The sequence below is a fragment of the Bos indicus genome, chromosome 20, assembly GCF_029378745.1.
Source record: "Bos indicus isolate NIAB-ARS_2022 breed Sahiwal x Tharparkar chromosome 20, NIAB-ARS_B.indTharparkar_mat_pri_1.0, whole genome shotgun sequence".
Taxonomy (NCBI): domain Eukaryota; kingdom Metazoa; phylum Chordata; class Mammalia; order Artiodactyla; family Bovidae; genus Bos; species Bos indicus.
The window spans coordinates 32,908,133-32,932,021 of NC_091779.1; the positions used below are offsets into that span (position 1 = coordinate 32,908,133).

Sequence of the window (23,889 nt, forward strand, 5' to 3'; positions counted from 1 at the left end):
CTGGAAAAGATTCTTGAGAGTTTCTTGGACTGCAGGAGATCAAACCAGTTAATCCTAAAGGAAATCAACCCTGAGTATTCATCAGAAGCACTGATGCTGAAGTTAAAGCTCCAATATCTTGGCCACCTGATGAGAAGAGTTGACTCATTGGAAAATACCCTGATGCTGGGAAAGATTGGAGGCAAAAGGAGAAGGAAATGGCAGAGGATGAAATGATTAGATACTATCACTGACTAAATGGACATGAATCTGAGCAAACTCCAGGAGATAGTGGAGGACAGAGGAGGCTGGTGTGTTGCAGCTCATGGGGTCACCAGGAGTCAGACAAAACTTAGGGACTGAACAACAACAAAATTTTTTTCAGTTCTCATGCATTTCTCCCACCCCCAGCACAGACACATATTTTTTTTTCAAAGTTAAAGGCCATCACATAACTGTTTTTCCTCTCTTTAAGAGCTGACTATAGAGTTTGCTCAAGGATCAGCCCACACAAGTGACAGAACTGAAGGATTATGGACATGTTTCTGATCTCCCAACAGCAGGGAACAACTTTATTGAGTTCAGTGAGCACTTTTCTCCTGGAAAAAAAAAATCTATTAAACTCAAACTTCTTAGAGGAAGTGATGACCGCGTAAAAAGAGATATTTGTTAGCTAACAATATTTACTGAGCACCTAATTGACAGTGTCTGTACAATTTTCTCTAAGCTCTATCCTGCCTGTCTTTGAAGAGGGAAATAGAAAGTATCATTTTCTTAATTGTCATGAGTTAAAATTCTGATTATGAAATATAAGAGAAATGTTTGGTAGATTAAATACATTTTGAAAAGAATGAAAACTTCATTCACTACTCAGCAGTGTATACTTAAAATCCAGCACCTTATTTACTGCTGTTCAACATCTTTAAATATTTCTCTCAGTCTTCTACTTCTTTCTGTCTCCTCTTCTGACTCTGATGCTCCTGTACTCCTCCTGGACCCAGCCAGATAACTCAAGATAATCCCCTCATCTCATCCCCTTAACAATGCATACATCTGCAAGGTCCCTTTTGCCATGTAAAATAATATATATACAGGTTTCAAGGATTAGGATGTTGATAATTTTGGAGGAGCCATTATTCTGTCAACTGCATATGCTAGTTGCTAAGCTGTTTTTCTTTGGTGACAAACCCACTTTTCCATTTCTTTGATTAGAGATAATGGAACTTTGCAAACTGTGTTTTTGCTTTAGTAACTGGTTCTATGTTAGGTTATGCCAATAGGGGGCATTAAAGGATATTGGAAGACCAGAAGAAGGGACTGAATTCTTTCTGTGCATCTTGATGCTGTCACTGGCATTGCGCCAGCAATGGTCCTCACTGGCAATAGCAGATGATACAGAGCCCAGCCTTTCTCCAGATTCCCAGAATGGCCACACTTTCACAGTCAGTCTCATTACCTCAGACTACCCACAGAAGTTGGGCAATGACCTCTTGAGCGATTGAAATCTCCACTCATTACAGCCACTGCTCCAAACATCTGCGTTCTCTGATAACCTCAAATTACTTTATTTGTTTCTCCAACCCTAAAGATGACAGCAGTTTCTTGCAATAATTACCATAGCATTCATTTTTAGACTTTTCAGTTCTCCAACATCTGTTTAATCATTTCCCTACATTAAAATCTCTTGGTTGGAATACCCAATATACTTTTGATTCCCTGATACATTTGCAGTATAATCAGATTTTCAAACCTCCTAACAAATGGGTACAAAATTTAAGAGTGATAATAGCCTTAAAAGAAATGAATAAGAATAGCTGTGAGGGAAGACAAATGTTCTCAAGTTTGACTGATGCTGATTGTTTTGTAGGATACATTATAGTAAAGAAAGAAAAGTCTATCTTCCCAACAAAATCATTTCACAACATTATAAGGTTAACATTTTCTTTTTAATATGAAGCAACCAAAATCCAAAAGTCATTCACACTGGTTTAGATTTATTTGAAAGTGAAAAATCATTTAAAGAAATACAATACAGGATTTATAGAAAGTCTTGATCCATCTTAAAGCTTAAAATATGCAAAAAAAATGGTTTAGTTTGGCAAGATTTAATTCAATACTTATGTGATTTTTAATACCAGTAGTTTAATGATTCTTCTCAGTGAAGTTACTAATAAAATTTCACAGGCACACATATATTTGTGCACACAGGCATGAAAAAGAGAGAGATTTATAAATTATAATGTCTTATAGTCTTGAAACAAGCTGCCAAAAGAAACAATCCATTTGAATTTCTAGATTGTATTATAGTAAAACCACACTCACAATTTATGACCTCATTTACATTATCATATGTTTGAACATCCTTTAGATTACACTCTTGCCAGAGATAAATGCACTTGACATAAAATAGTAATGTTTCAATCATGGAAATGTGATCTTAATCCTGTTTAAATCTGCTTTTTATACTCTGACATTAATTAGCAATCCAGAGCCCCTTCTAAGCCTCCACACCCAGTCTTTGAAGTGGTTATTTATCAGATAGGAATGATGTTTGTCTAAGAGTGCACTTCTCTTAATGGACCTAATATCATTATTTTTAAAATATCCAGATCCTGGCCATTTCCCCTCTCTCCCCCACCCTCTGCTCACCTCAATGGCCTGTTTAGCTCTTTGAAGTCATTGAGACACTGGGAGGAGATGAGGTGATATCAATCTAACAGAAGTCAAAACAATCCAGTGCATATGCAATAAAAAGACAATACTCTGGGGGCTGGGTGGAAGGAGTTTGGAACCTAGAGCCAGTTCCGTGGAGGGCTACCATATATAAAGATGGGTTACATGAACAATGGAGTTTAAGGGAAAAAGTATTTCCCAGAAGGAAAAACTGAAGTGGCGTGTGTATGTATGCATGTTTATGTGTGTGTATAGACCAGACCTTTTAGAACTAACACCCAAAAAAGATGTCCTTTTCATTATAGGGGACTGGAATGCAAAAGTAGGAAGTCAAGAAACACCTGGAGTAACAGGCAAATTTGGCCTTGGAATACGGAATGAAGCAGGGCAAAGACTAATAGAGTTTTGCCAAGAAAATGCACTGGTCATAACAAACACCTTCTTCCAACAACACAAGACAAGACTCTATACATGGACATCACCAGATCGTCAACACAGAAATCAGACTGATTATATTCTTTGCAGCCAAAGATGGAGAAGCTCTATACAGTCAGCAAAAACAAGACCAGGAGCTGACTGTGGCTCAGACCATGAACTTCTTATTGCCAAATTCAGACTTAAATTGAAGAAAGTAGGGAAAACCACTAGACCATTCAGTATGACCTAAATCAAATCCCTTATGATTATACAGTGGAAGTGAGAAATAGATTTAAGGGCCTAGATCTGGTAGATAGAGTGCCTGATGAACTATGGAATGATGTTCGTGACATTGTACAGGAGACACGGATTAAGACCATTCCCATAGAAAAGAAATGCAAAAAAGCAAAACGGCTGTCTGGGGAGGCCTTACAAATAGCTGTGAAAAGAAGAGAAGCGAAAAGCAAAGGAGAAAAGGAAAGATATAAACATCTGAATGCAGAGTTCCAAAGAACAGCAAGAAGAGATAAGAAAGCCTTCTTCAGCGATCAATGCAAAGAAATAGACGAAAACAACAGAATGGGAAAGACTAGGGATCTCTTCAAGAAAATCAGAGATACCAAAGGAACATTTCATGCAAAGATGAGCTCGACAAAGGATAGAAATGGTATGGACCTAACAGAAGCAGAAGATATTAAGAAGAGATGGCAAGAATACACAGAAGAACTGTACAAAAAAGATCTTCACGACCCAGATACTCACAGTGGTGTGATCACTGACCTAGAGCCAGACATCCTGGAATGTGAAGTCAAGTGGGCCTTAGAAAGCATCACTACAAACAAAGCTAGTGGAGGTGATGGAATTCCAGTTGAGCTATTCCAAATCCTGAAAGATGATGCTGTGAAAGTGCTGCACTCAATATGCCAGCAAATTTGGAAAACTCAGCAGTGGCCACAGGACTGGAAAAGGTCAGTTTTCATTCCAATCCCAAAGAAAGGCAATGCCAAAGAATGCTCAAACTACCACACAATTGCACTCATCTCACACGCTAGTTAAGTAATGCTCAAAATTCTCCAAACCAGGCTTCAGCAATATGTGAACCGTGAACTTCCTGATGTTCAAGCTGGTTTTAGAAAAGGCAGAGGAACCAGAGATCAAATTGCCAACATCCGCTGGATCATGGAAAAGGCAAGAGAGTTCCAGAAAAACATCTATTTCTGCTTTATTGACTATGCCAAAGCCTTTGACTGTGTGGATCACAATAAACTGTGGAAAATTCTGAAAGAGATGGGAATACCAGACCACCTGATCTGCCTCTTGAGAAATTTGTATGCAGGTCAGGAAGCAACAGTTAGAACTGGACATGGAACAACAGACTGGTTCCAAATAGGAAAAGGAATACGTCAAGGCTGTATATTGTCACCCTGTTTATTTAACTTCTATGCAGAGTACATCATGAGAAACGCTGGACTGGAAGAAACACAAGCTGGAATCAAGATTGCCGGGAGAAATATCAATAACCTCAGATATGCAAATGACACCACCCTTATGGCAGAAAGTGAAGAGGAACTAAAAAGCCTCTTGATGAAAGCGAAAGAGGAGAGTGAAAAAGTTGGCTTAAAGCTCAACATTCAGAAAATGAAGATCATGGCATCTGGTTCCATCACTTCCTGGGAAATAGATGGGGAAAGAGTGGAAATCATGTCAGACTTTATTTTTTTGGGCTCCAAAATCACTGTAGATGGTGACTGCAGCCATGAAATTAAAAGGCGCTTACTCCTTGGAAGGAAAGTTATGACCAACCTAGATAGCATATTCAAAAGCAGAGACATTACTTTACCAACAAAGGTTCGTGTAGTCAAGGCTATGGTTTTTCGAGTGGTCATGTATGGATGTGAGAGTTGGACTGTGAAGAAGGCTGAGCGCCGAAGAATTGATGCTTTTGAACTGTGGTGCTGGAGAAGACTCTTGAGAGTCCCTTTGACTGCAAGGAGATCCAACCAGTCCATTCTGAAGGAGATCGGCCCTGGGATTTCTTTGGAAGGAATGATGCTAAAGCTGAGACTCCAGTACTTTGGCCACCTCAGGCGAAGAGTTGACTCATTGGAAAAGACTCTGATGCTGGGAGGGATTGGGGGCAGGAGGAGAAGGGGATGACAGAGGATGAGATGGCTGGATGGCATCACTGACTCGATGGACTGAGTCTGAGTGAACTCCGGGAGTTGGTGATGGACAGGGAGGCATGGTGTGCTGCGATTCATGGGGTCGCAAAGAGTCAGACACGATTGACTGGTCTGGTCTGACCTGATAGATTAGAAGGTGGATATATCTTCCCTAGAGCTCAGTCAGTAAAGAAACTGCCTGCAATGCAGGATACCTAGGTTCAGGTATTCTGCATTGGGTTTGGGAAGATTCCTGGGTTGGGAAGATTCCCTGGAGAAGGAAATGACAACCCATTCCAGTCTTCTTGCCTGGAGAATCACATGGACAGAGAAGCCTAGCAGGCTAGTCCATGGGGTCACAAGCGTTGGACATGACTTAGTGATTAAACCAAACCACCACCAATATTCTTGCATTCCAGTCTGAGGTCTAGTGCTAGTCGTAAGAGACCCGGGGACTGTAACAGAGGTTCAGCTGTATAGATTATTTCCCACTGGCTGCTGCTTGAGGCACTGCCCAACCTTGAACTGCACCCTCCTCCTTAAAGCTCAGAGCCTCACGGTTAACAGAGTTTTCCTTACCAATAAGAGAGGCTTGTTTACTGAGAATATAATTGGGCTTCCCTGGTGGCTCAGAAGACAAAGAATCTGCCTGCAGTGTGGGAGACCTGGGTTTGATCCCTAGGTTGGGAAGATCCCCTGGAGGAGGGCATGGCAGCTGTCTCCAGTATTATTGCCTGGAGAGTCCGCATGGACAGAAGAACTGGGGGCTATAGTCCATGGGTTCACAAAGAGTGGGACAGGACTGAGAGACTAAGCACAACATGATAAGAGAAGTTATTCCATCGCCTAAAATATTGACCCACCATAGAAATGACTTGACAGTCTGATACTATGCAATGTAAGGGATTCATAATGTATACTAGTTAGAAAAGAAAGGAGAAGTTGTATGGATAAATATTAATTTTAGTTTGAAAATATAAAAGTAAGAAAAAAGACTGTCCTTGGAGTTTAAACTCTGGAGGAATAGTTTCAAACTTGAAAATATCTGGATTCAAAGGATGAATCAAAAGACTGAAGAGCAAAACCCATTACAAATTAATTTTAAGTTTATAAACCAGAGCCACGATTCAAAGCTATAGGTAAAGGTCTAACTGCCAAGCTTGGTGCTGGGCCCAGATTCCAATAACTCCTTCACCTTAATATTATAAGACAGTGAGCATGGGAAAAATGAAATTATTGGAATAATATTTATTAAGGGATATAAAAAGGCTATGGTTGTGGAAAGAAGATTTGAGGATAATTATAGCCAAATGAAAAGTCATTTTGAATGGTTATTAATTTATTCATTGAAATTTTTGCATTTCTCTGATGACTCAATTGAAAGTTCAGGCCTACAGAGGGGTCCTTGGGCACTGATGGGTTAATGCATTTTAATCTTCATGTGAGAATCTAACAGAATCACATACATAATGTGTCACTTAGCCTGGTGCCTATAGTATGTACTAAGGACTCAGCATGGGTGCGTGCTAAGTTGCTTCAGTAATGTCCGACTTTTTGCAACTCTATGGACTGTAGCCCACCAGGCTCCTCTGTCCATGAGAGTAACTGTACCTAACATTAGTGTGTCTGTAGTAAATAGCAACCCACTCCAGTATTCTTGCCTGGAGAATCCCAGGGACGGGGAAGCCTGGTGGGCTGCCGTCTATGAAGTCACACAGAGTCGGACACGACTGACGTGACTTAGCAGCAGCAGCAGTCTTCTCCGGGAGTGATTTTCAGAGAGTAAATGATAGGGAGCCTGAAACACTGAGTGAAATGTAGTTGATGAAGTTCTCTTAACTATTGCCAGATGAAGGTATATTTTCCAACACTATTTTTAAAAAATTTTTATTATTTTTAAATATTATCTTTCATTCTCTCTTGCCCTTGTATGTGTCTTTGGAGATAAAACAAAAATTTACCTCTTGTGTGTGATTTCTGTTCCATATATATACTGCCAGAATACCTTAATGAAAAAAGAAAAAAAATTAAACCTTACTAACAGAGGCAAAACATCTGAATAATTGAAGGAATCACCCCATTTTCATCTGGGTGTTGTATTATATGGTAGTTTTAGGCACAGCTACACAATAGAAAGTGAAGAGGAACAAGCTAATTTGTGTTGTCAAATAAACAGAAATCTAGAGGTGCCAAATTTGGTATCTTCATCCAAATAATCAGTCAGGGTTTTTACAGTCATTGTATTAACTGATAATTTTCAAATTTCATCTAACTTTTGTTTGTCTCTTCTTTGCTTTCCCTACTTTTAGCACATAATAGTTTCTGCTTTTCTTCTTCTCTGCTCATTGCTTGCAGTATAGATTATACAGACTTGTCTATAGCCTAGACTTCAAATGGTTAATATTTATCAGTGACAAATACTTAAAATTATCCTATGTTAGTCTGAAACCATTGTGCCATATTACTAATAAGCTGTCCTGACAATATTTACTTCACATTAAAGCTATTTGCATAATTTCTAAATCATTTATATTTCAATTACCCCTATAACTATTAACTCCAGCAAATATCCTACCATCAAATCAAACCACTAAATAACTGGAAGTGGAAATGTGCTTATTTCATATTGCCTTACTATCATTTCCAACAGATATTTTGTATAGTTTAATTTAAAATCATTTTTAACTAGGTTAAGGATTCCCAATCTCCTTTAGAGCAATTGTAATAAACTGTAGACCATTCAAATGCAGTCTTTTAAAATGCTGAATTTTCCAAACTCTGTGTCTCTTAGGTATAAACTAGGAGCTGTATCTCAGGGTTTTGTTTTGTTTTTTAATATTGGTCAAATAAAATAAGAATGGCATGAATAATCATAATAGATGTATTCTTTTAAATCTTAGTAATAAAATTTAATAGTGAGGAATAATGAGTAATATCTTTTGGGAAATTATACCAACAATTGCCATGTGTGAAGAATTTAAGTTTTGTAACTACACAGAGTATATGATAATGCTGGGTTATAATTTCCTTGCTATAAATTCTTTTAAGTAGAAAGTAACTTACTTCCCTATTGCTAGCCCATGCACACTGGGACATTCTTCCTTAACAGCCTGCAGGTGTCCACATTACTTAGTCATAACTTTATTCATTTTATTGAAGTATACTTGATTGATAACATTGTGTTAGCTTCTGGTATATAGCCAAGTGATTCAGTTATACATGCTACTGCTCAGTCGCTTCAGTTGTGTTCGACTCTTTTGCGATCCTAGGAACTGTAACGCACCAGTCTCCTCTGTTCGTGGGATTCTCTGGGCAAGACTACTAGAGTGGGTAGCTATTCCCTTCTCCAGGGGATCTTCCCAACCCAGGAATCAAACCCAGGTCTCCCGCATTGCGGGCAGATTCTTTACCAGCTGGGTCACAAGGGAAGCAGTAGCAGATGAGATGGTTAGATAGTGACACTGACTCAATGAATTTGATCAAACTCCAGGAGATAGTGACCAACAGGGAAGCCTAACACGTGGCAGTTCATGGGGTTGCAAAGAGTCGGACACGACTTAGTGACTGAACAACAACAGTTTATATCTGCTAATCCCAAACTTTGGAGAAGGAAATGGCAACCCACTCCAGTGTTCTTGCCTGGAGAATCCCAGGGACGGGGGAGCCTGGTGGGCTGCCCCGTCTATGGGGTCACACAGAGTCGGACACCACTGAAGTGACTCAGCAGCAGCAATCCCAAACTATTAATTTATCCTTACCCCATCTTCCCTCTTTGGTGACCATAATCTTGCTTTCTATGTCTATGAGTCTGTTTCCATTTTGTAAAGTTCATTTGTATCTGTTTCCTTAGATTCCACATATAAGTGATATCACATGGTAATTTGTCTTTCTCTGTATGATTTGCTTTACTTAATATGATCATCTCTAGGTCCATTCGTGTTGCTACAAGTGGCATTATTTCTGTTTTTTTAAATGAAGAAGTGATATTCCTTTGCATATAAGAATCACATCTTCATTATACATTCATCTATTGATGGACATTTAGGTTGCTTCCACACCTTGGCTATTGTAAATAGTGCTGCTATGAACATATAAGTGCATAAATCTTTTTGAATTAGAGATTTTTTCAGATATATGCCCAAGGGTGGGGTTGCTAGATCATATGGTAATTCTATTTTTAGGTTTTAAAGAAATTTCCATACTGTTTTCCATGGTGGCAGCACCAATTTATATCCCCGCCAACAGTATAGGAGGGTTCCCTTTTCTCCACTCCTTCTCCAGCATTTATTATTTGTAGACGTTTTGAAGATGGTCATTCTGACCAGTGTGATGTGATACCTCACTGTAGTTTTGATGTGCATTTCTCTAATAATTAGCTGTGTTAAGTATCTTTTCATGTGTCTTTTGATAATATGTATGTCTTCTTTGGAGAAATGTCTATTTAGGTCTTTTGCCCATTTTTAAAATTGGGTTATTTATTTATTTTGTTATTGAGTTATATAAACTCTTTGTATATTTTGGAAATTAATCTCTTGTTCGTCACTTTGTTTGCAAATATTTTTTCCCAGTCTGTGTGTTGTCTTTTGTTTCATTTATGATTTCCTTTGCTGTGCAAAAGCTTAATAGTCTGATTATGTCCCATTGTTTATTTTCAATTTTACTTTTATTGGCTTGGGAGGCTGTCCTAAGAAAACATTGTTACTATTCAGAGAACGTTTTGCCTGTGTTCTCTCCTGGGCATTTTACGGTGCCATGTTTTATATTTAAGTCTTTAAGTAATTTTGAATGTATTTTTGGGTATGGTGTGAGGGAATGTTGTAATTTCATTGATTTAAATACAGCTGTTAAGTTTTCCTAACACAACTTGCTGAGACTGTCTTTTCTCCATTGTATATTCATTATATTTTCAGTCATAAGTGTGTTCCCTTCGGTAGCTCAGCTGGTAGAGCGGAGGACTGTAGATGCCTGTCTGTGGCCATCCTTAGGTCGCTGGTTCGATTCCGGCTCGAAGGACAAAGGTTTTATATTTATCAATGGAACAGAATAGATAGCCCAGAAATAAACCCACATACCTCTAGTCAATTAATCTTTGACTAAGGAGACAAGAATGTACAATGGAGCCACAACTTTAAATACTGCATTTTTGAATTTCCATGCATGATTAGTCTTATGACTCTTTGTGTCTGCAACCCAGCATTATTTACTTTGAGAACTGTGCCATTTTTCAGTGTTCTGATTCCATGGGTTTTCTGCCAAACCCATTAATTTGGAGGTTGCATGCTTATTAATTTTTCTATTTTAGGAAGGTAGCTCCATAATTTCCTCATCCCCCAGTGATATTTATGTGGGGTGTTCATTTGGATTGTATTTCTTAGCTCCTATTCTCTTCTTTGTACTTTACAAATTTGTACTTTACAAATTAATCACTCAACCTGGGAAATAAGGAATCCAGGTATTTGTAGTGTCCTTTCAGAATTTTTTGTCAGTTGCTATGTGATTTATTATAGATTTTGGCATTCATCTCTTCTTGGTCCACAATTGTCTTTGTTGGGCCAGGAAAGACATTTTGTGTTTGGCTCCTTAGCCATTTTGTGTTAATTATAAGTTTGTTTGTATTTGATATAGTATACATTTTGTAACACTTTCTGTAGGGCATGTAAAGGCAAGTTTATATGCATGTTTTTCATACAAGCTATCAAAGATACTCTGACTCCATATATAGCCATTTAGTGCTCAGTACAAATATTATATAATTATTAAATAGCATGCATTCTTATATCTTAGAACTATGCTATTTATCTATAGTAACTAAAAAAGTCCTTATATGTATTTTCAGAGATATCTGAAAATGTTCTTAGTATTTTGGTCAAATGACATTTCCAAACTATATGTAATAATGAAATGAAATTTTATTATTGTCTATATGGGAAGGTAAAAAATATGTCTTGTATAAGTGTGATACATAATAAAGTAATTAGTCATCATTTGGTTTTACTTAGTGTATAGTAGCAGAGAAGGCGATGGCACCCCACTCCTGTACTCTTGCCTGGAAAATCCCATGGATGGAGGAGCCTGGTAGGTTGCAGTCCATGGGTTCGCTAAGAGTCGGACATGACTGAGAGACTTCCTTTTCACTTTTCACTTTCATGCATTGGAGAAGGAAATAGCAACCCAGTCCAGTATTCTTGCCTGGAGAATCCTAGGGACGGGGGAGCCTGGTGGGCTGCCATCTATGGGGTCGCACAGAGTTGGACATGAATGAAGTGACTTAGCAGCAGCAGCAGTGTATAGTAGATAAAATGAGGCCTAGGTCATAGGCTTGACTTTTTAAATCAAAGAAGTATGCATTTTCATTTGCTTTTTCCAAAAAGACTAATGTTTTGATCAAAAAAAAAAAGTACACAAGCTTCAATCCTTTTAAAATATCTTTAGGCTATAAAGAATAAATTCAGTGATTATAATATATATATAGATTCAAGGAAATCAATTTTATCTTCAACATTGTATTCACATAGTAATTGCAGAACCAGAGGGTGTGGTTACCTTTAACTTAGGACAGTATATGTTTGTGAAGTTTTAATTTCATTTTTTACAATTTCCTTACAAGTTGTATAAATAAGTGCATATATATTTCCCTACATACAACTTGAGTTAAGAAACAGAATTTAAAGTATTCCATTTATGCTGTATCTAGGATACTAATCAGTGAGTTGAGAAAATCTCAGTTCATTCATTAATTGGTGATTTTTAAAATCTGAATTGATTGATTGACTATATTAGATATTAACTTAATATATCAAAATATTTTGTATTAAATATTATCATACATGGAATTTGCTCTAAAATCATTCAATTTGAAATAGCAGTGTGTAAAAAACAAAAGTTTCCCATGAACTGATAGTTTTTGAGTCTGAATGATGATTATGTGAAGGTTTATTTACTGTTCTCTACACTTTTGCAAGTGTGTGAAATTTTTCTTGATAAAATATATTAAAAGACATCAAGTAATAAGATAGCTGTGACTGCAAATTACCAAAATATTTGTTGTTTACCACCTGAGAAGTATAGGTTTACAAAAGCTGGCCATCATAAACATACACTCAGGGCAAATTATGAATGTGTTCACGTTCAGCACTAGAGTTGTGGACAGCTACTCTGAATGTAGTTTATATCTTAGATACAGGATCTTGTAAGTTTATGCATTTAATATGCAGGTCAGGAAGCAAGAGTTAGAACTGGACATGGAACAACAGGTTGGTTCCAAATGGGAAAAGGAGTACATCAAGGCTGTATATTGTCACCCTGCTTATTTAACTTATATGCAGAGTACATCATGAGAAACGCTGGGCTGGAAGAAGCACAAGCTGGAATCAAGATTGCTGGGAGAAATATCAATAACCTCAGATATGCAGATGACACTACCCTTATGGCAGAAAGTGAAGAGGAACTAAAAAGCCTCTTGATGAAAGTGAAAGAGGAGAGTGAAAAAGTTGGCTTAAAGCTCAACATTTAGAAAACGAAGATCATGGCATCTGGTCCCATCACTTCCTGGGAAATAGATGGGGAAAGAGTGGAAATCATGTCAGACTTTATTTTTTGGGGCTCCAAAATCACTACAGATGGTGACTGCGGCCATGAAATTAAAAGACGCTTACTCCTTGGAAGGAAAGTTATGACCAACCTAGATAGCATATTCAAAAGCAGAGACATCACATTGCTTACAAAGGTCCGTGTAGTCAAGGCTATGGTTTTTCCAGTGGTCATGTATGGATGTGAGAGTTGGACTGTGAAGAAAGCTGAGTGCTGAAGAATTGATGCTTTTGAACTGTGGTGTTGGAGAAGACTCTTGAGAGTCCCTTGGACTGCAAGGAGATCCAACCAGTCCATCCTAAAGGACATTAGCCCTGGGATTTCTTTGGAAGGAATGATGCTAAAGCTGAAACTCCAGTACTTTGGCCACCTCATGCCAAGAGTTGACTCATTGGAAAAGCCTCTGATGCTGGGAGGGATTGGGGGCAGGAGGAGAAGGGGACGACAGAGGATGAGATGGCTGGATGGCATCACTGACTCGATGGACGTGAGTCTCAGTGAACTCTGGGAGATTGTGATGAACAGGGAGGCCTGGTGTGCTGCAATTCATGAGGTCGCAAAGAGTCGGACACAACTGAGAGACTGAACTGAACTGAACTGAACTGAAGACAAATACAGGATTTAGCCAAAGGTGTAGTCTTAAATGATGCTAGAATGGTAGTCAGGAAAGTGAACAAAAGCACAAATAGTCATTGAGTCTAATTCTTTGTTTTTCTGTGCTGAGCATTTTTCAGAACTCCTAGAACAGCTAGATACTTGTCCTGCCTGTGTCTCACACTGTGTCCAAATTTCTGACACTATCTCCCATTGCTGATCTGTAGTTTTAGGGCTGAGGCTAGACTGAGAGCTCATTATCTGACTTTTCTTCTCAGAATCTCTTTCTCTAAGGTGTTACTGGTGTCCCACAGCATTACCTTTGCCTGTCAGACAGCCCTAGATATAGATGATTGCCTTTGGGGTTTGCAAGAAGAGACTGAAAAGAAATGCAAATTGAGTGAGTTATTCTGCAGCAGGGATTATCATTACTTCTGTGTACCTTGAGAACTATTCAAGAATAGCAGGATAGAAAAGGTTTTGCAAGGCATACATGTGCACGAACACTCATGAGCTTGTGCATGCAGGCATAAAAATTGCTTTATTGCATCAATCTGTTCATGCCATAAAATGTAAGTGAAAATTTTACTGATGAAGAGTACATATCAAAGTTGTCAATGTCGTTAATCATTTGCAAAGGTCTACTAGACTAGTACTCTTAGAGCTCCAAATAAATTAAGTTGGGCTGTGTCCTTCTACTTATTGGTGGGAAAGAAAAATAGTCCCTGACATGTAGGATTTCTGGTAGTATCAGCCATGCCTTGGTGTTCACCTGTTAAACATAAACACACTCATGGAACATTGACACTGGACAAGGCCACTCCAAGACCTTGAGCAACCGCAACAAATAAGAACATGAACCCTCTGTAATCATGTCTGAAAACAGATAAAACATTATTAGTGCATATGTCACAAAAATGATCTGATATACCCTATTCTAATGAGTTACTCTTGCTTCTTTATTTCTTACAGCTCTAGCCTTAGTCTAGTATCTCCTCCTTATAGATAGGATTTATGAAGATACTCATTGAATTACTCCCTACACCTCTTCCTGACAGAATCCAAATCAAAGCAAAGCCCAGCTTCCTTAAATCTTTCCCAAATCTCCAAATATAAGAGAAAGTCCTATAATATGTACTTTCTAACACCCTCTTACTTATATGGCCCAGGGTTCCCGTGATGTGGATTCTTCCTTACTACAAAAAGCTATAAATCCAACTTGTATAATTTCAGGTATGTTCTTGGCAATCATTGGCTAGAGGATAAACTATTATTAAGGGGTTACAATGGGAACCTTATAATTGGTGAAGCAAGCATGGTTCTTCTGTCCAACCATCATTTGTCATTAGCTTTTAAAATTGTGACAAAATATACATAACATAAAATTTACCATCTTAATTATTTTTAAGTGTAAAATTCAGTGGCATTAGTGCTTTCACATCTTAATGGTAGCAGTTGTGCAACTGCTACCATTATCCATCCATCCAACTTTTTAATGATCCTAAACTGAAACTCTGTATCAGTTAAACAGTCCTCATTCTCCACTCTTCCAGCCCTTCATAGAACAGTTCTACTTTCTGTCTCTATGACTTTGATTATTTCAGGTACTTTACATAAGTGAAATCATAGAATATTTGCCCTTTTATGTCTGGCTTGTTTCATTTAGTATAGTGTCTTCAGAGTTCATCTGTGTTGTCGCAGGTATCAGAAGTTCCTTCCTTTTCCAGGATGGGGACTTCCCTGATAGTCCAGTGGCTCAGAATCTGCCTGCCAATACAGGAGACATGGGTTTGATCCTTGATCCATAAGATCCCACATGCCTTGGAGTCACTAAGTCCATGCTCTACAACTACAGAAGCCTAGAGCCTAGAGCTGAAACAAGAGAAGCCACTATAATGAGGAACCTGGGCACCACAATGAAGAGAAGTCCTTGCTTCCTGCAACTGGAGAAAGCCTTCACACAGCAGTGAAGATGCAAGGCAGCCAAAAATATATAAATTAAAAATAAAGGCTGAATAATATTTCATTATATGATTATACTACATTATATTTATCCATTCATCTGTAGATGGATATTTGAGTTGTTTCAACCTTTTACAATTGTGTATAATGTTCCTATGAACACTGGTATAATTATGGTCATATATATATGTATATATATATTTTAGTAATAAAAAGTAGAATAGTTTCAGGATTTTTTTCTGACTCTACATGTAAACCTAAAGCATTCTCCCTCTTCCTTCTCAGGCTAACCTCTACCCTCAGCAATTTGCATGCTCTGGGAAATCAAACATTTTGAGTGATGACCCTTGGAAATCTAGAAGTGTACATCATGTTGTTTTCAAGTGTGACCACTGACTTTACCAAGATAGAGATAAGGATGGAAAAAATTAGAGGAAAAGAGTTTAGAGATGCAAAACAATTTTTATTTCAAAATATATTTCAAAACTAAGTTATGATGGAAGATGGCAGATGAGTAAGATGGGGAGATTGCTTTCCTCCCCACAAATACATCAAAAATTCATTTGAATATGGGACAATTCCTACAGAACAACTTCTGAACAACAGCAGAAGACCCTAAACTTCCAAAAAGGCAAGACAATCTCCTTAGAATGAGGCAGGGCAAAAGATAAAGACATAGAAAGAGACAAAGGATTTCAGGATGGGGACTTGTTCCCCAAGGGAGAGAGTTGTGAAAGAGGCAAATTTTCTGCGTATTCATAAACCCCCTTATGGGTGGGGATGGGGAGAACTTTGGAACCTCAGAGTTAAGTGAAACAGTGGGGGCTCAAGGGCAAAACAGAAAATGCATCACAGAAATCGCTGCTGAACAGCACTTCTTAGCAGAGAAGTGGCTTGCGAGTCTCAACCTGCTGCAGAGGCTGGGGGTGGGGTGCTGAGGCTCAGGCACAGGTGTCAGATCCCAGGGAGAAGTTTGGGGTTAGCTGCCATGAGGATACTCTGTGCGGGTTGCTTTGATGCAGTGGAGGGAGTCCAAAGAAAAGACTGAGTGTCTCAGAGTGGCAAGAAGTCATTGTCGCCAGGATACTAATGCCACACTTGCAGACAGTGGCTGAGTGCCCACCGGCAGCCACCAAAACCCAAAATCAAAACTGGTCAGAGCACCAGTTGCAAAATTAGATGTAACTGCCACTTCTAAAGCCGATGCAATCCTGACCCCAGAGGTGGCAGATACCACCAAGCTGTGAGCAGGCACAGGTTACTGCCCACACCTTCCTGGGAGCTTAAACAGCTAGATTCTTACTAGGGTTCCACAGCCCAAGGCCAGTTCCTCTGGGAGAGCACAGGACCTGCCTCAGATTGTCACAGCATCCAGCAGTTCTCTAATGCTGCAGGTACATCCCAATTGTGCCACAGGTACATCCCAATTGTGCCACAGGTACATCCCAATTGTAGCTACCATATTCTCCCTTTTCCCCAGCTCAAGTGAAGAAGTGAAGCTTAGTAAGTCTTCGCCTTAGCCCCCTTGTATCAGGGTGGGGAACAGACTGTGGACTTTAGGGGCAACTGTGAATTTTAGGAGCAAGTACAAGCTGGAATAAGGCCAGATCTGAGACTGAGCTGACCCCGGCCTGCCCACAACAGGTCCGGAGACCTTCCTAGAAATATTGGAGGATGTTCGTGTGAATCGCGCTAGTGTTCTGGACTGTTGAGTATTGCCTTCACCAAGAGTCTTGGGGTTTTGTCTTCTGTGCTGCGTGGTTTGAGAGGTCTTGGAGCCACAGTAGAGGTCAGGCATTAACGCCTGAGGTGGGAGGCCTGAGCTCAAGACTGATCCACCAGAGAACCCCTGACTCCAGGGAACATTAATAGGTGAGATCCCTCCCACAGGCCTTCATCTCAACTCTAAAACCTAGCCCCACCCAAAGGCCAGCAAATTCCAGTGCTGGATGCCCCATGCCAATTCTTCAGCAAAACAGGGACACAACCTTGCACATTAGCAGACAGGCTGCCCAAAGCCATACCAAACCCACAGACACCACAAAACACACTACTGGACATGGCACTGTCCTTCAGAGAGATACGATCCGGCCCCAGTCACCAGAACACAGGCACAAGTATCCCCAACCAGGAAACCTTCACAAAGCGCTGGTCCAACCCCACCCATGGAGGGCAGATTCCACAATCAAGAGGAACTACGACCTGCCAGCCTACAGAAAGGAGACCTCAAATACAGTAAACTGAACAAAATGAAAAGACAGAAACATGCAGTAGATGAAGGGACATGGTAAAAACCCAGCAGACCAAACAAATGAAGAGGAAATAGGCATTCTCCTGAAAAAGAATTCGGAGTAGTGATATTAAAGATGATCCAAAATCTTGAAAATAAAATGGAGACATGGATAAATAGACTGGAAGCATGGGTCGAGAAAGAAATGTTTAACAAGGATCTAGAAGGATTAAAGGATAAACAATCAATAATGAACAACATAATGTCTGAGATAAGAAATATACTAATACTAATATATAATACTAATACTAATATATAATACTAATATACTATACTAATACTAATACTGTTGGAGAGAACCAACAGTAGAGTAGCTGAGACAGAACAGGTAAAGGAGTCAGAAGATAAAATGGTAGAAATAACTGAAGCAGAACATAATAAAGAAAAAAGAATAAAAAGTAATGAGGATTGTCTCAGAGACCTCTGGGACAACATTAAGTGTAACCACATTGACTCATAGTGATCCCAGAAGAAGACAAAAGGAAAGGGCATGAGAAAATATTTGAGGAGACTATAGCAAAAAAGTACCTAAAATGGGAAAGGAAATAGTGACCCAGATCCAGGAAGCCCAGAGAGTTTCATACAAGATAAACCCAAGGAGAAGCACACCAAAACAAGTTTGATATTAATCAAACCAACAAAAATTAAACACAAAGAATAAATATTAAAAAGCAGCAAGGAAAAAGCAACAGATAACATACTAGGGGGTCCCCGTAAGGCTAATAGCTGATCTTCAACAGAAACTCTGTATGACAGAAGGGAATGAAAGGATACACTTAAAGTAATGAAACAGGAAGATTTACAACCAAGACTACTCTACCCAGCAAGGATCTCTTTCAGATTTGAACAGGAAATCAAAAATTTACAGATAAGAAAACTTAAGAGAATTCTGCACCACCAAACCAGCTCTACAACAAATACTGAAGGAGCTTCTCTGGACAAGGAACACAAAAAGGAAAGGCATACAAAACAAATCCCAAAGAACTGGTCAACCACTTGTAAAAGAATGAAACTAGAACACTTTCTAACACCATACACAAAAATAAACTCAAAATGGATTAAAGATCTCAACCTAAGACCAGAAACTATAAAACTCCTAGAGGAGAACATAGGCAAAACACTCTCCGACATACATCACAGCAGGATCCTCTATGACCCACCTCCCAGAATATTGGAAATAAAAGCAAAAATAAACAAATGGGACCTAATTAAACTTAAAAGCTTCTGCACATCAAAGGAAACTATTAGCAAGGTGAAAAGGCAGCCTTCAGAATGGGAGAAGATAATAGCAAATGAAGCAACTGACAAACAACTAATCTCAAAAATATACAAGCAACTCCTACAGCTCAACTCCAGAAAAATAAATGACCCAATCAAAAAATGGGCCAAAGAACTAAATAGACATTTCTCCAAAGAAGACATACAGATGGCTAACAAACACATGAAAAGATGCTCAACATCACTCATTATCAGAGAAATGCAAATCAAAACCACTATGAGGTACCATTTCACGCCAGTCAGAATGGCTGCGATCCAAAAGTCTACAAGCAATAAATGCTGGAGAGGGTGTGGAGAAAAGGGAACCCTCTTACACTGTTGGTGGGAATGCAAACTAGTACAGCCACTATGGAGAACAGTGTGGAGATCCCTTAAAAAACTGGAAATAGAACTGCCTTATGATCCAGCAATCCCACTGCTGGGCATACACACTGAAGAAATCAGAAGGGAAAGAGACACGTGTACCCCAATGTTCATCGCAGCACTGTTTATAATAGCCAGGACGTGGAAGCAACCTAGATGTCCATCAGCAGATGAATGGCTAAGAAAGCTGTGGTACATATACACAATGGAGTATTACTCAGCCATTAAAAAGAATACATTTGAATCAGTTCTAATGAGGTGGATGAAACTGGAACCTATTATACAGAGTGAAGTAAGCCAGAAAGAAAAACACCAATATAGTATACTAACGCATATATATGGAATTTAGAAAGATGGTAACAATAACCCTGTGTACGAGACAGCAAAAGAGACACTGATGTATAGATCAGTCTTGTGGACTCTGTGGGAGAGGGAGAGGATGGGGAGATTTGGGAGAATGGCATTGAAACATGTGTAATATCATGTATGAGATGAGTCGCCAGTCCAGGTTCGATGCATGATGCTGGATGCTTGGGGCTGGTGCACTGGGACGACCCAGAGGGAGGGTATGGGGAGGGAGGAGGGAGGAGGGTTCAGGATGGGGAGCACGGGTATACCTGTGGTGGATTCATTTCGATGTTGGGCAAAACTAACACAATATTGTAAAGTTTAAAAATAAAATAAAATTTAAAAAAAGAATAAAATAAATCATAACAAGATCATACATATTGATAACTACCTTAAATGTAAATGAGTTAGGTGCTCCAACCAAAAGACAGAGATTGGCTGAATGGATACAACAGTAAGCACCCTATATATGCTGTGTATAAGAGATCCACATCAAAACTAGGGACATACACATACTGAAAGTGAGGGGCTAGAAAAAGATATTCCATGTTAATGGAAATCAAAAGAAAGCAGGAGTTGCAGCACACATATCAGATAAAATAGATTTCAAACTAAAGATGGTTACAAGAGACAAAGAAAGACACTACATAATAAACAAGGAATTAATCCAAGAAGAAGATATAACAATTATAAATATATATGCAACCAACTTAGGAGCACCTCAGTACATAAGCCAAATTATTGAAGGGTAAATCAACAGTAACACAATAACAGTGAGGGACTTTAATACCCTACTCACGTCAATGGACAGATCATCCAAAGAGAAAATTAATAAGGAAACACAAGCTTTAAGTGATATACTGCACAAATTAGATCTGCTGCTGCTAAGTCGCTTCAGTCGTGTCCAACTCTGTGCGACCCCATACACAGCAGCCCACCAGGCTCCCCTGTCCCTGGGATTCTCCAGGCAAGAACACTGGAGTGGGTTGCCATTTCCTTCTTCAATGCATGAAAGTGAAAAGTGAAAGTGAAGTCGCTCAGTTGTGTCCAACTCTTAGCGACCCCGTGGACTGCAGCCTACCAGACTCCTCCATCAATGGGATTTTCCAGGCAAGAGTACTGGAGTGGGGTGCCATCGCCTTCTCCGAAGTTAGACCTAATTGAGATCTACAGGCATTTCATCCAAAAATAATAGCTTTCACTTTTTTTTTTTTTTTTGCAAATGGAATATTCTCCAGGAGAGATTACATCCTGGGCCACAAATCAAGCCTTGGTAAATTTTTTAAAAGTGAATAATTCAAGCATCTTTTCTGACCACAATGCTGTAAGGTTAGATATCAACTATAGGGAAAAAAACTATTGAAAAACACAGACACTTGGAGGCTAGACAATACACTTCTGAATAACCAGCAGATCACTGAAGAAATCAAAGAGGAAATAAAAATATTCCTAGAAACAAATAACAATGGAAACTTGACAATTCAAAACCTATGGGATGCAGTAAAAACAGTGTTAAGAGGGAGGTTTCTAGCAATATAAGCCTACTTCAAGAAACAAGAGAGCCATCAAATAACCTAATCTTACACCTAAAGCAAGCAGAAAAGAACAAAAATCCCCCCAAAGGAGAAAGGAAGAAATCATAAAGATCATAGCAGAAATAAATGGAAAGAAATGAAGGAGACAATAGCAAAGATCAATAAAACTAAAACTGGTTCTTTAAGAAGATAAATAAAATTGACAAACTGTAAACCAGACTCGTTAAAAAAAAAACTCAAATGAATAAAATTAGAAATGAAAAAAGAGAAGTTACAACAGATAACACAGAAATACAAAGGATTATAAAAGACTGCTATGAGCAACTATATGTCAATAAAAATGGACACCATGGAAGAAATGAACAAATTCTTAGAAAAGTATAACCTTTCAATACTGAACTAGGAAGAAATAGAAATTATGAACAGACCAATCACAAGCATGGAAATCAAAACTGTAAAAAAAATCTTCCAACAAACAAAAGCCCAGGGCCAGATGGCTTCACAGGAGAATTCTGCCAGAAGTTTAGAGAAGAACTAACATCTATGCTGCTCAACTCTTCCAAATAATTTCAGAGGAAGATAACTCCCAAACCCATTCTGTAAGGCCACCATCACCCTGATACCAAAACCAGACAAAGATACCACAAAAAAAAAAAAAAAAAAATTTACAGGCCAATCAGTGATGAACATAGATGCAAAAATCCTCAACAAAATTCTAGCAAACAGAATCTAACAGCACATTAAAAAAGATCATACATAATGATCAAGTACGCTTTATCCCAGGGATACAAGGATTATTCAATATATGCAAGTCAATCAGTGTGGTACACCATATCAGCAAATTGAAAGATAAAAAACATATGATCATCTCAATAGATGCAGAGAAAGCCTTTGACAAAATTCAATACCCTTTTATGATAAAAACTCTCCAGAAAGTAGGCATAGAAGGAACATATCTCAGCATAATAAAGGCCATATATGACAAACCTACAGTAAACATTATCCTCAGTGGTGAAAAACTGGAAGCATTTCCTCTAAAATCAGGAACAAGACAAGGGTGCACCCTCTCACTACTATTATTCAACATAGTTTTGGAAGTCCTAGCCACAGAAATCAGAGAAGCAAAGGAAATAAAAGGAATCCAGATTGGAAAAGAAGAAGTAAAACTCTCACTGTTTGCAGATGAAATGATTCTCTATATAGAAAACCCTAAAGATGTCACCATAATATTACTAAAGGTAATCAATGAATATAGTAAAGTTGCAGGATATAAAATTAATAAACAGAAATTCCTTGCATTCCTATGCACTAACAATGAAAAATCAGAAAGAGAAATTAAGGAAACAATCCCATTCACCATTGCAACAAAAAGAATAAAGTACTTAGGAATAAATTTACCTAAAGAGACAAAAAGACCTATATGCAGAAAACTATGACACTGATGAAAGATATCAAAATGACACAAACAGATGGAGAAATATATCATGTTCTTGAACTGGAAGAATCAATATAGTGAAAATGACTATACTACACAAAGCTATCGATCTATAGATTCAGTGCAATCCCTATCAAACTACCAATGGTATTTTTCACAGGACTAGAACAAATAATTTCACAATTTGTATGAAAACATAAAAGACCCCAAATAACCAAAGCAGTCTTGAGGAAGAAGAATGGAGCTGGAGAAATCAAACTTCCTAACTTCAAACTGTACTACAAAGCTACAGTCATCAAGATGGCATGGTACTGGCACAAAAACAAATATAGACCAATGGAACAATGTAGAAAACCTGGCGATAAGTCCATCCATGCACCTACTGGCACCTTATTTTTGAAAAGGGAGGCAGAAATATACAATGGAGAAAAGACAGTCTCTTCATTAAGTAGTGCCAGGAAACCTGGTCAGTTACATGTTAAAGAAGGATATTAGAACATTTCTTAACACCATGCTGCTGCTGCTGCTAAGTCGCTTCAGTCGTGTCCGACTCTGTGCGACCCCATAGACGGCAGCCCACCAGGCTCCCCCGTCCCTGGGATTCTCTAGGCAAGAAGACAGGAGTGGGTTGCCATTTCCTTCCACAATAATAAACACATAATATATTAAAGACCTAAACATAAGGCCAGAAACTACAAAATTTTTAGAGGAAAACATAGGCAGAACACTCTCTAACACAAATCACAACAAGATCCTCTATGACCCACCTGCTAGAGTGGTGGAAATAAAAACAAAAATAAACAAATGAGGCCTAATTAAACTACAAAGCTTTTGCACAGTAAAGGAAACTATAAACAAGGCAAAAAGACAACCCTCAGAATAGGAGAAAATAATAGCAAATGAAACAACCGACAAGGGATTAATTTCCAAAACATACCAGCAGCTCATGCTGCTCAATACAAGAAAAACAATATCAAAAAAAAAAAAAAAAAAAAGAAAGAAAGAAAGAAAGAAAAACAATCAATCCAATCACAAAGTGGGCAGAAGACCTAAACAGACATTTCTCCAAAGAAGACATATAGATGGATAATAAGCACATGAAAAGATGCTCAGCATTGTGCATTATTCAGATCAGATCAGATCAGATCAGTTGCTCAGTCATGTCCGACTCTTTGTGACCCCATGAATCGCAGCACGCTATGCCTCCCTGTCCATCACCAACTCCCGGAGTTCACTCAGACTCACGTCCATCGAGTCAGTGAT

General features: G+C 38.6%; 1 non-coding gene across 1 annotated transcript; it reads left to right on the forward strand.

The window, feature by feature from the left end:
• Window positions 1-10,155: 10,155 nt before the first annotated feature.
• TRNAY-GUA (transfer RNA tyrosine (anticodon GUA)) lies at window positions 10,156-10,244 on the forward strand. The gene is given in 2 exon segments: window positions 10,156-10,192; window positions 10,209-10,244. It is a non-coding gene; the product is annotated as a tRNA-Tyr (tRNA).
• Window positions 10,245-23,889: the final 13,645 nt, after the last annotated feature.